Source organism: Anneissia japonica, unplaced genomic scaffold (genome assembly GCF_011630105.1).
Source record: "Anneissia japonica isolate Jap-2015-1 unplaced genomic scaffold, ASM1163010v1 scaffold2834_len698180_cov181, whole genome shotgun sequence".
In the NCBI taxonomy this organism is placed as follows: Eukaryota; Metazoa; Echinodermata; class Crinoidea; order Comatulida; family Comatulidae; genus Anneissia; species Anneissia japonica.
In genome coordinates this window covers 245,517-254,969 of record NW_022704877.1, presented here as the reverse complement: position 1 = coordinate 254,969, position 9,453 = coordinate 245,517, and the positions used below count along the sequence as shown (strand labels likewise).

The following is a 9,453-nucleotide window of genomic DNA, read 5'->3' as shown; positions in this document are numbered from 1 at the left end:
TCTACAAGAAAACATATTCTTGGGATTCCTCAACAAGCACTGTATATGGTCAGTTCATGAGGATATTCAACACCCCTGAGAACATGATCAGCATATTTTTTTCAAATTTAGTTCTCTTCTTTTCTTCTTGTTGGCTACACACCTGATGATTGGATAACAATGTGTTGTTCATTGCCAGTCTCCTTATCTTGAGCCGATGCACTGACGATTCCATTGGCGTCCATGTCAAAACTTACTGCAATCTGAGGGCCCCCCCCCCCACTCTTGGAGCTGGTGGATGACCAACAAATTGGAATTGACCAAGGAGTTTGTTATCTGCTGCCAATTCACCCTCGCTCTGGTACACTTTAATTAATTTCTACGTGTGTCTGCACATCAGCTGCTGTGGAGAACACCTGCAACACTGAATACACCTATGTTTCCCATTTTTCTATCTAGGAAGGTTTTACAGCTAATGTGCTATCATTTGCCGGATGTCCAGAGCTGGATACCACCTGTTCCTCACTCGATACCACAACATTGCCTTTTGCCGTGCACGTTCGCAGAGTCGAAGGCTTATTCTAAGGTGGAAGCCACCGGAGCGCAGCACACTGCTTAACAGAGTGTCTGCATGCACCCGGACAGTGATGTTATTTCGACATCAGTCCTGTTGTGGACGCTTAATCAACCTTAAACCTCTAATCTCGTCAGCAAAGTAAATGAATGTGTATACTATTTACATCCGAAGTGTTTCTCAATGTTGTCAAAATTGGCATATTTCAAGGGGCATCTACATAGGCCAAGTCCCGTCATTGTCAATATATATATATATATATATATATTTCTGTAAATTAGTAAAAACAGCTCCTTAAGTCTTGCAATGGCTGCCAACAGTCTCATTAAAATCAAAAGTAGAGCCGTTTATTTACAATTTCAAACTAATTCAGATGTATTGCAACATTCTATGCCAGATACCTTTTGCCAAGCATGCCATGTCCCAGTCCTCCGGCTGCGCAAGCCACGATGAGGGCAAATTGTCCATCCTCTTCCTTTAGTCTGTTGGTAGGCCTAGATTCAATTTTGTGAAGACATATCTTGTATATATGCTTTCATGATTATATCGGCAAGTAGGTCAGGCAAGAAGCAAAGTGCTATACAACAGCACCTCTCTGGTTAACCACTCCTTGAGCAATGACAAAGAGCTTGCAAATTCTTCTCCAATCTCCTGTCGTCGGCAAAGTCTACAAGTTTGTACACTATTTACATCCGATGTGTTTCTCATTATTGTCAAGACTGCCCTAATTCAAAGGGCATCTAAATATGCCAAGTCCCTTCTTTAGTTTAACCTAAATTTATTTCTGTGCATATAAGCAAGTCTTGCATGCTTTCACGTTTAATTCGGTGTGTAGGTCAGGCAAAAAGAAAGGTATTATACATTAGCACCTCTCTGGTCAACCACTGCTCAATAATTGTAATTAATTCTGTAATTCCAAATCTGTAAAATTCAAAGATAAACTCTTATATTACATTTATTAAGTTACTTTTATTGATTGTATATTTTACTTTTGTTCTGTATAACAATACATACTTAAATTCTACAATGAAAATTTCTTGTTTTACATTTATTAGTTAAGTTATGTTTGAAAATTGTTGTTACTTTTGTGTGTCAAACTGAACCACTTTGGAAACCAGTACATTGTATTGAAAGTGTATTTCAGAATAAAGAAAGAATAAATAAAAAAAATAAATAAAATGTCAATTTCAACCGGGGAGGCGCTAGCCATGACGAGGCGCTTGCAAATACTTACAATGTTACCCTCTGCGGCAAAAGTCCACAAGTGTATATATTATTTACATTTAATGTGTTTCTCAATGTTGTCAAGATTGGCATACTTCAAAGGGCATCTACAGTACATAGGCCAAGTCCCGTCTTCGTAGGCCTAAAGTTAATTCTGTGAAGATATGTCTAGCATATGCTTTTATGTTTAAGTCAACGTGTAGGTTGGACAAAAAGAAAGGTGGTATACAATTGCATCTCTCACGTCAACAACTCCTCAATGTCAACCACTAACCAGGTAGGGGCCAGCCATGACAAACTGCTTGCAAAACCTCTAATCTTCTCCTTGTCGGTAAAAACGAGCGTGTATACTATCTATCTGAAGTCCTTCTTAATGTTGTCAAGATTGGCATACTGCAACGAGCACAAAAAGTATCTTGGAATTTCTTATTTCATAGACATTTTACCTTTTCGAGGTAAACTATCTTTGTCTTACCCCAGGTAAGCTCTCTTGGAATTCTATCCCTGTGAGATAAATTATCTTGACATTTTATTTTTCTGATAAAACCTATATCTTGGAATTCAACATACAATTTAACAAAAGTCATCTTTCACTACTTGCATCAATGCCGCCTCTTGATTGGTCCTTTTCTGAAGCCATCCTGTTGTAGGCCATTTCCCAAATCTCTTTATTTGAAGCTTGTTGAAGAGCTAAGGAAGCTAGTCTAAGGCTTTCGGCATCCTCTGAGGCCTTTTTCTGGAACAGGTCTTTTAATTTTGGAATTTCTTCTTTCAGTTTGTCACACTTCTGTTGGCAATTGTTCTTTGAATTCTTCCATCTTAGCCTCTGAGTCATGAATGATGTTCTCAGCTTGGTTAACAACTTCAAATTTGTCCTTCCTTTTGTTGTACTCTTCAGAGTATTTCTCTGCATTCGTTACCATGTTTTCAATCTCGCCCTTACTTAACACACCAGATGATTGGTTAACAATGTGTTTTTCCTTGCCAGTCTCCTTATCTCGAGCCGATACACTGACACCCCTCGACCCCCCCCCCCCCCCCCCCACTCTTGGAGCTTGTGGAAGACCAAACAATTGGAATTGACCAAGGAGTTTGTTGTCTGCTGCCATCTCACTCTTGCCCTGGTGAGTGAGATGGCAGCAGACAAAAAACTCCTTGTGTCTGCCCATCAGCTGCTGTGGAGAACACCTGCAACATTTTTGTTGGGATAGTTATGTTTCTGTTGATCAGCTTTGTAAAAACACTAAAATTTTGATTCCTACAGATAGAGGAGTCATGTCCAACAGAAGTACATCGGTTGCATCACTAGCAAGCACGCCACCTTGGATTGCTGCGCCCTTTGTAGCATGAAGTGTGTTTTTTGAATGTGTTACTGATTGAGGTTTAGCAGGCATTCCTACAAGTCTCTCGCCTTCTGGTGTAAATGCTACCACTGAGGGCATTGTTTTCTTTTAATGTTGGCATTAACAATACCATTGAATTGTTATTTAGTTTCTTATAACATATACTTTCAAGACACAAAAAGTATCATTGAATTCCTTTAAGAAATAATTTACCTTTTCGAGATAAATTATCTTAGTCTTCCTCAAGTAAGCTGTCTTGGAATTTCGTCTCCGTGAGATAAATTATCTTGACATTCTATTTTTCTGATGAAACCTATGTCTTGGAATTCAATATACAATTTAACAAAAATCATCTTATTGAATACAACGACTACAAACCATTTTACAATACAGAATAGAATTAAACTGTGCTAAAGGGTATGTTTCTTTTGCCCATATGCATCTTCACAAAAAATTTTGTACAAGAAAAAATATTCTTGGGATTCCTCGACAAGTACTGTATATGGCCAGTTCATGAGGATATTCAACACCCCAGAAAACATGACCAACAAATTTTATTAAAATTTAGTTCTCTTCTTTTCTTCTTGCTGGTTACTATCCTTAGTTTCACTACTTCCTTTGCTACTTGCATCACTGCCGCCTCCTGATTGGCCTTTTTCTGAAGCCATCCTGTTGTAGGCCATTTCAAAACTCTTCAATGAAGCTTGTTGAAGAGCTGAGGAAGCCAGTCTAAGGCTTTCGGAGTTTGACGAGTCCTTTTTCTGGAGCAGGTCTTTAATTTTTGAAATTCTCTTTCAGTTTGTCACACTTCTGTTGGCATTGTTCTTTGAATTCTTCCATCTTAGACTCTGTGTCAACTTCAACTTTTTCCTTCCTCTTTTTGTCCTCTTTAGAGTATTTCTCTGCATTCGTAAAACCATGTTTTCAATCACATCCTTACTTAACACACCAGATGATGGGATAACAATGTGTTGTTCATTGCCAGTCTCATTATCTTGAGCCGATACACTGACGATTCTATTGGCGTCCATGTGTCAAAACTTACTTCAATCTGAGGACCACCCCCCCCCCCACTCTTGGAGCTGGTGGATGACCAACCAATTGGAATTGACCGAGGAGTTTGTTGTCTGCTGCCATTTCACTTTTGCCCTGGTGCACTTTAATTTCTATGTGTCTGCACATCAGCTGCTGTGGAGAACACCTGCAACATTTTTGTTGGGATAGTTGTGTTTCTGTTGATCAGCTTTGTATAAACACCACCTAAAATTTTGACTCCTACAGACAGAGGAGTCATGTCCAACAGCAGTACATCGGTGACATCACTAGCAAGCACACCACCTTGGATTGCTGCACCCTTTGTAGCATAAAGTGTGTTTTTTGAATGTGTTACTGCTTGAAGTTTAGAAGGCATTCCTACAAGTCTCTCGCCTTCTGGTGTAAATGCTACCACTGACGGCATGGTTTTCTTTAAATGTTGGCATTAACAATACTGTTGAATTGTTATTTAGTGTTTCTTATAACATATAAATCCAAAATGCACAAAATGTATCTTGGAATTCCTTATTTCTTAGATAATTTACCTTTTCGAGGTAAACTATCTTTGTCTTCCACAGGTAAGCTGTCTTGGAATTCCATCTACATGTGAGATAAATTATCTTGAAATTTTATTTTTCTGATGAAACCTATCGAGGCTTGAAAAATGCTATTGGAGAACACAAGAAGAAGTCTGTAGCAGTACCATAAGGAATTGATGATACGACCTTTGCAAATGATTTGAATGTATTATTTAATAGGTTTAACAATAATTATGATTTTGAAAGTAATCTGAATGAATTTAGAAAAATTTTAATCAATGACACAAAGAATATTGACAATCTAGAGATCAGTGTAGATGATATTGAGAAAACATTTAAGTCAATTAAAACTAATAAGGCTGTTGGCAAGGATATGATTTCTGGCAAAATACTGAAATTGTATTTTAGAGAACTTGCTCCAGTTCTTTCTGACTTGTTCAACTGGTCGCTAAACTCTTTCACCGTGCCAAGTATTTGGAAAACCTCTGTTATTACTCCTCTAAATAAAGTGTCTAAACCGAGCATATTAAACGATTACAGGCCTGTGGCCCTGACTCGGATTGTAGTAAAATGCTTTGAGAAAAGAGAGAGCTAAGAGAGGAGTTAGTGATGTGGTAGCGACCCTGCTACATCCTGTATTTGTAACACTTGACAAGGCAAACTCTTATGCTAGAACCTTTTTCATTGACTTTTCGTCTGCGTTCAATACCATACAGACTCATTTATTAATGCAGAAATTAATTACTATGAACGGTAATCCATACAGTACGTAGCTTTATGGATTTGTGATTTCCTTTGCAACAGGAAACAAAGAGTTAAGATAGGTAACTTGCATTCAGACTGGGTAATTTCTAATACAGGAGCACCTCAGGGATGTGTGCTATCTCCTCTGCGTTTCACTATATATACTTCTGATCTCAGATGTAATGCTGATTCATGTCATATAATCAAATTTGCCGATGACACATGCACTACAGGTTTAATTTCAAATGGCGAAGAAAATGTATATAGGAGTGAGGTAAAATGCCTTGAACAGTGGTGTGATGAAAATTACCTATGCCTTAATGTCAAGAAAACGAAAGAAATGATATTTGATTTTCGAAAGAAGAACAGTGCCAAAGATCCGTTAATGTTAAAAGACAAAGTAGTAGATAAGACTAGTGATTATAAGTTGGAGTTTGGCTTGATGATAACTTAAAACGGAACACTAACACACTTAAACTTAGAACTAAGGTAAACCAAAGATTATATTACTTACGCAAACTTAAACATTTTAATGTTGGTACTGATACTCTTTTACTTTTCTACCAAAGCATGATACAATCAGTTTTTAGTTTCTGTAGTATCATCTGGTTCATGGGACTGACCAAAAAAGACTCTGAGTGTCTCAGTAGGCTAACACGGTCAGCAAGTAAAATAATAGGTACGGAGGTTATATGACTTAAGTTGTTTATGTGAAGGTGCCTTACTTAATAAAATTAAGGACATAGCGAATGACCAAACTCACCCACTTAATAAGTTCACAACAATTAGTAAATATGGCAGAATAATTCCAACTTTAAAACGTACCAACCGTCATAAACACTCATTTTTACCATGTGCAATAAGAGTCTTTAACGAACACTTCAGTAGATAATCTCATCATCAAGCCTATCTACTGTATTACATTCCATGCCATATTCCTCTCCTGACCTCACAATATAGTTCAACCTTGTTAATTCCATGTGTAATATATTTTTATATTCTTATATTCATATTTAATATTATATCTGTTAATTGTTGTCTCGTATTTTATAGTGTTATAGTATTCGATTTCCACTGTTTATTATCAACTCAAAGAAACAAATCTCATATATATGTACTATGTTCTCATATATATGTACTATGTATGACGAAAATTAATCTTGAATCTTGAATTGAAAATACTACAGTTTTTGCCTATCGGATCAATTAACACAAATTTCATTTTTACCATGATGTTAAGATGACAATAAAGGAGTATCGTATCGTAAACTGAGAATTAGCATAAGAATGGAGCAGTAATGTATACTTTAGTATAGAAAAGCCATAATAATTTTACTCATAACAATAGTACAGTACATTGACTCCAGTAGATGATTCATCATTTTAAAGCTAATGTGGAGAAGATCCTATATTAAAAAGTCAAGTTTTATTTTTTTGTCATTGATGGTGGTTATGGGATGGCAAGCCAATTAATTAAACATGTGCATTGTAAACAACTTTCAATCCCAGCAAATAAATTACAAGATACAAGATACAAGTAAACTTTATTGTCAAAATAATACATTCTGAGATATTTGTTGTACATGACATAGAATCGTTCATAAACATATAGAGTGTTAAATAAAGATTTCTTAGAAAATAAAAATTTGAGTCCTGTGCAGTTATCTTCTGAAATTTTGATTAAATAGATTACAAGCGATGTACAATGCTGAATTTTTAAAACGGTTTGTGGATATTTTGTTTTGCTTATGTATGCTATATTCATTTAGTTTCTTCTACTAATGTATGACCATGAAATCCCGAAGTCCAAAACCAGTACCTTTTTGATTAGAATCAACAATAATTTACTAATAATAATAATAATTTCCGAATGATGGCTATTGACACAATTTCATCCTTTTTATGCAAATAGAATAAAAATAATGTCTTGGAAAAAAATGTCTTGTGCAGCTTTTTAAAGTGTAAATTGAAAATGTGTAACAGTGCTTGAACAGGAACATGATGTTATAATAGTATCAAGCACAGCTCTTCAACAAAAAGTCACTTTTTCCAGATATATGAAAAAAAGTGTCTCTGGCGAGACTAAACCAAGTATTATACCATAAACCACAAAGACCTATCAATATAGTTGCAATTGTAAATCCCAGACACTTTTATCATATAAATGACTTTTTGTGCTCATGAGTACAAAAAAGTTTACTAAGACTAGGATAAAAACACTTACGCTTCCTTAAACTTGTAGGTTAAACTTAGTTGCACCAGGAAATCTTTCACAGACTCAGCCTTGCATTTGCATGTCAACATATAGGCACCAGTGATGGCACAAAGAAAGAGGATGTAAGGGGCCCTAGCTTTCTCTTACTCATCAGACCCAAAACAAGAGAAAATGTTTTTTCTTTCCCTTTTTTCACAACATTCTTACAGCTTAAAGTGGCCCGAAATTTAACATTGTTATATAATTTGTGCTATAAAAATTGTTAATTATTATTACTATTATTGATTAAGTGCACTTAAGGAAGTATTTTTCAAAATATAATATAAATAGAATTATTTTATTTGAAAAACTGATCACTGATCACAACGGTTTACTGTACGTTCTCTAATTTACATCAACAATGAATCATTGCCGCAGAAGAGGAAAGTGTGCCTTCCATACATTTTAAGTCAGTTTAAGAACTACAATGACAATGGAAGTCTGCAGACTTCTTTCCAGTTGGGTCCTTCTGGTGGAAAAAATGTTGTACACTGGGGTATTCCATAAAAATGCACCTGGGCCAAATACCACACAGGGCCAAATACCACACAGGACCAACAGTTCAATCTATTCAATTCGACTTTACAGTATTTCCAATTCCATCATCAATATACATTATAACAAGATATGAATAATTCAATGTTTAAATGCCTCTTCCAAAGGATGGTATTCTATTGAAAACTTCAATTTCTGCCTCCCAGCAGAACGCAGAGAAAGCAGCAATAGAATTGAAGCACGGACCAATGATACATAAGCATCTCCATGGTTCAGCGCACACACTGTGGCTTCCACCAGTTTTGCTGACTGAGCTAAACTCCTCCCTGAATATTGGATATAAACTTTACATTTTAAAATTTGGAACTATTTTTAGCTCAAAAATAAGAATGGGCTTTAAATAGGTAATGGACTGGTAAAAGCTTTGAAATACAGTTTTATTTTATGCTAATTGGCTTTTATTCCAGGATGAATATTTATAACTGTAGTGAAAACAAATAGTGGATAAAAAAAACTATGTACAGTTTACTCTGTGCGATATGAACCACATAATTTGAATTGATACAATGAGTATTCAATATCAGTTGAATGAATCTCTATATATACAAAAATCAATGAGCCCCATAGTGCTATACTCTGTTAAGTGAATGTGTTTGTTTGTTTTGGTACATATTTAAAAATAACTTCCTCAAATAGTCTTTCAAATTTGAGGCTAAAATTAATGTCAGTCTTTTTATCAGGATATTCAATGCAGGCTTCAACAGATAATATGGTTTCAATCCAACGCATTTCTCAAGCAACACATTTCTCACAAACATTTTTGTTGAATAAATTCAGCTCATTCTATGTTACAACAATTATTGATTACGATACGACTACCATATTTGCCTCCGTCGAGAATGGAATGTTCCAAAGTTCCATACTCGAGACCCGACGAATCAGGGTCACGGAACATGCGTACTTCACCACACCACCCGTCTCAGATTCAACAACGCCCAATATGATTTCACAAGCTGTTAAAATTCTCAGTGAAGATAAATAAGATAAATAAATGTTCCGTCAGGATCAAATATGAAGCTTTATGCCAACAGTACAATACTACAACGTAAGTTTAATACTCATGATTTAGATCTGAATTGTTCTGAAATGAAATTCTGACTGTATACAACAGTGTGTCTTCAAGTTGCAATGACGCAGCACAATGAGCTTTGTACGGTACAGAAGTTCATTTACATATGGTATTGCCCTAGGCCTATAGTCCTGGGC

General features: G+C 35.8%; 2 pseudogenes; both read right to left on the bottom strand.

Annotated features, from left to right (window-relative positions):
- Positions 1-2,360: 2,360 nt before the first annotated feature.
- LOC117104834 lies at positions 2,361-3,238 on the bottom strand (annotated as a pseudogene).
- LOC117104790 lies at positions 3,230-6,950 on the bottom strand (annotated as a pseudogene).
- Between the last annotated feature and the right edge of the window lie 2,503 nt (positions 6,951-9,453).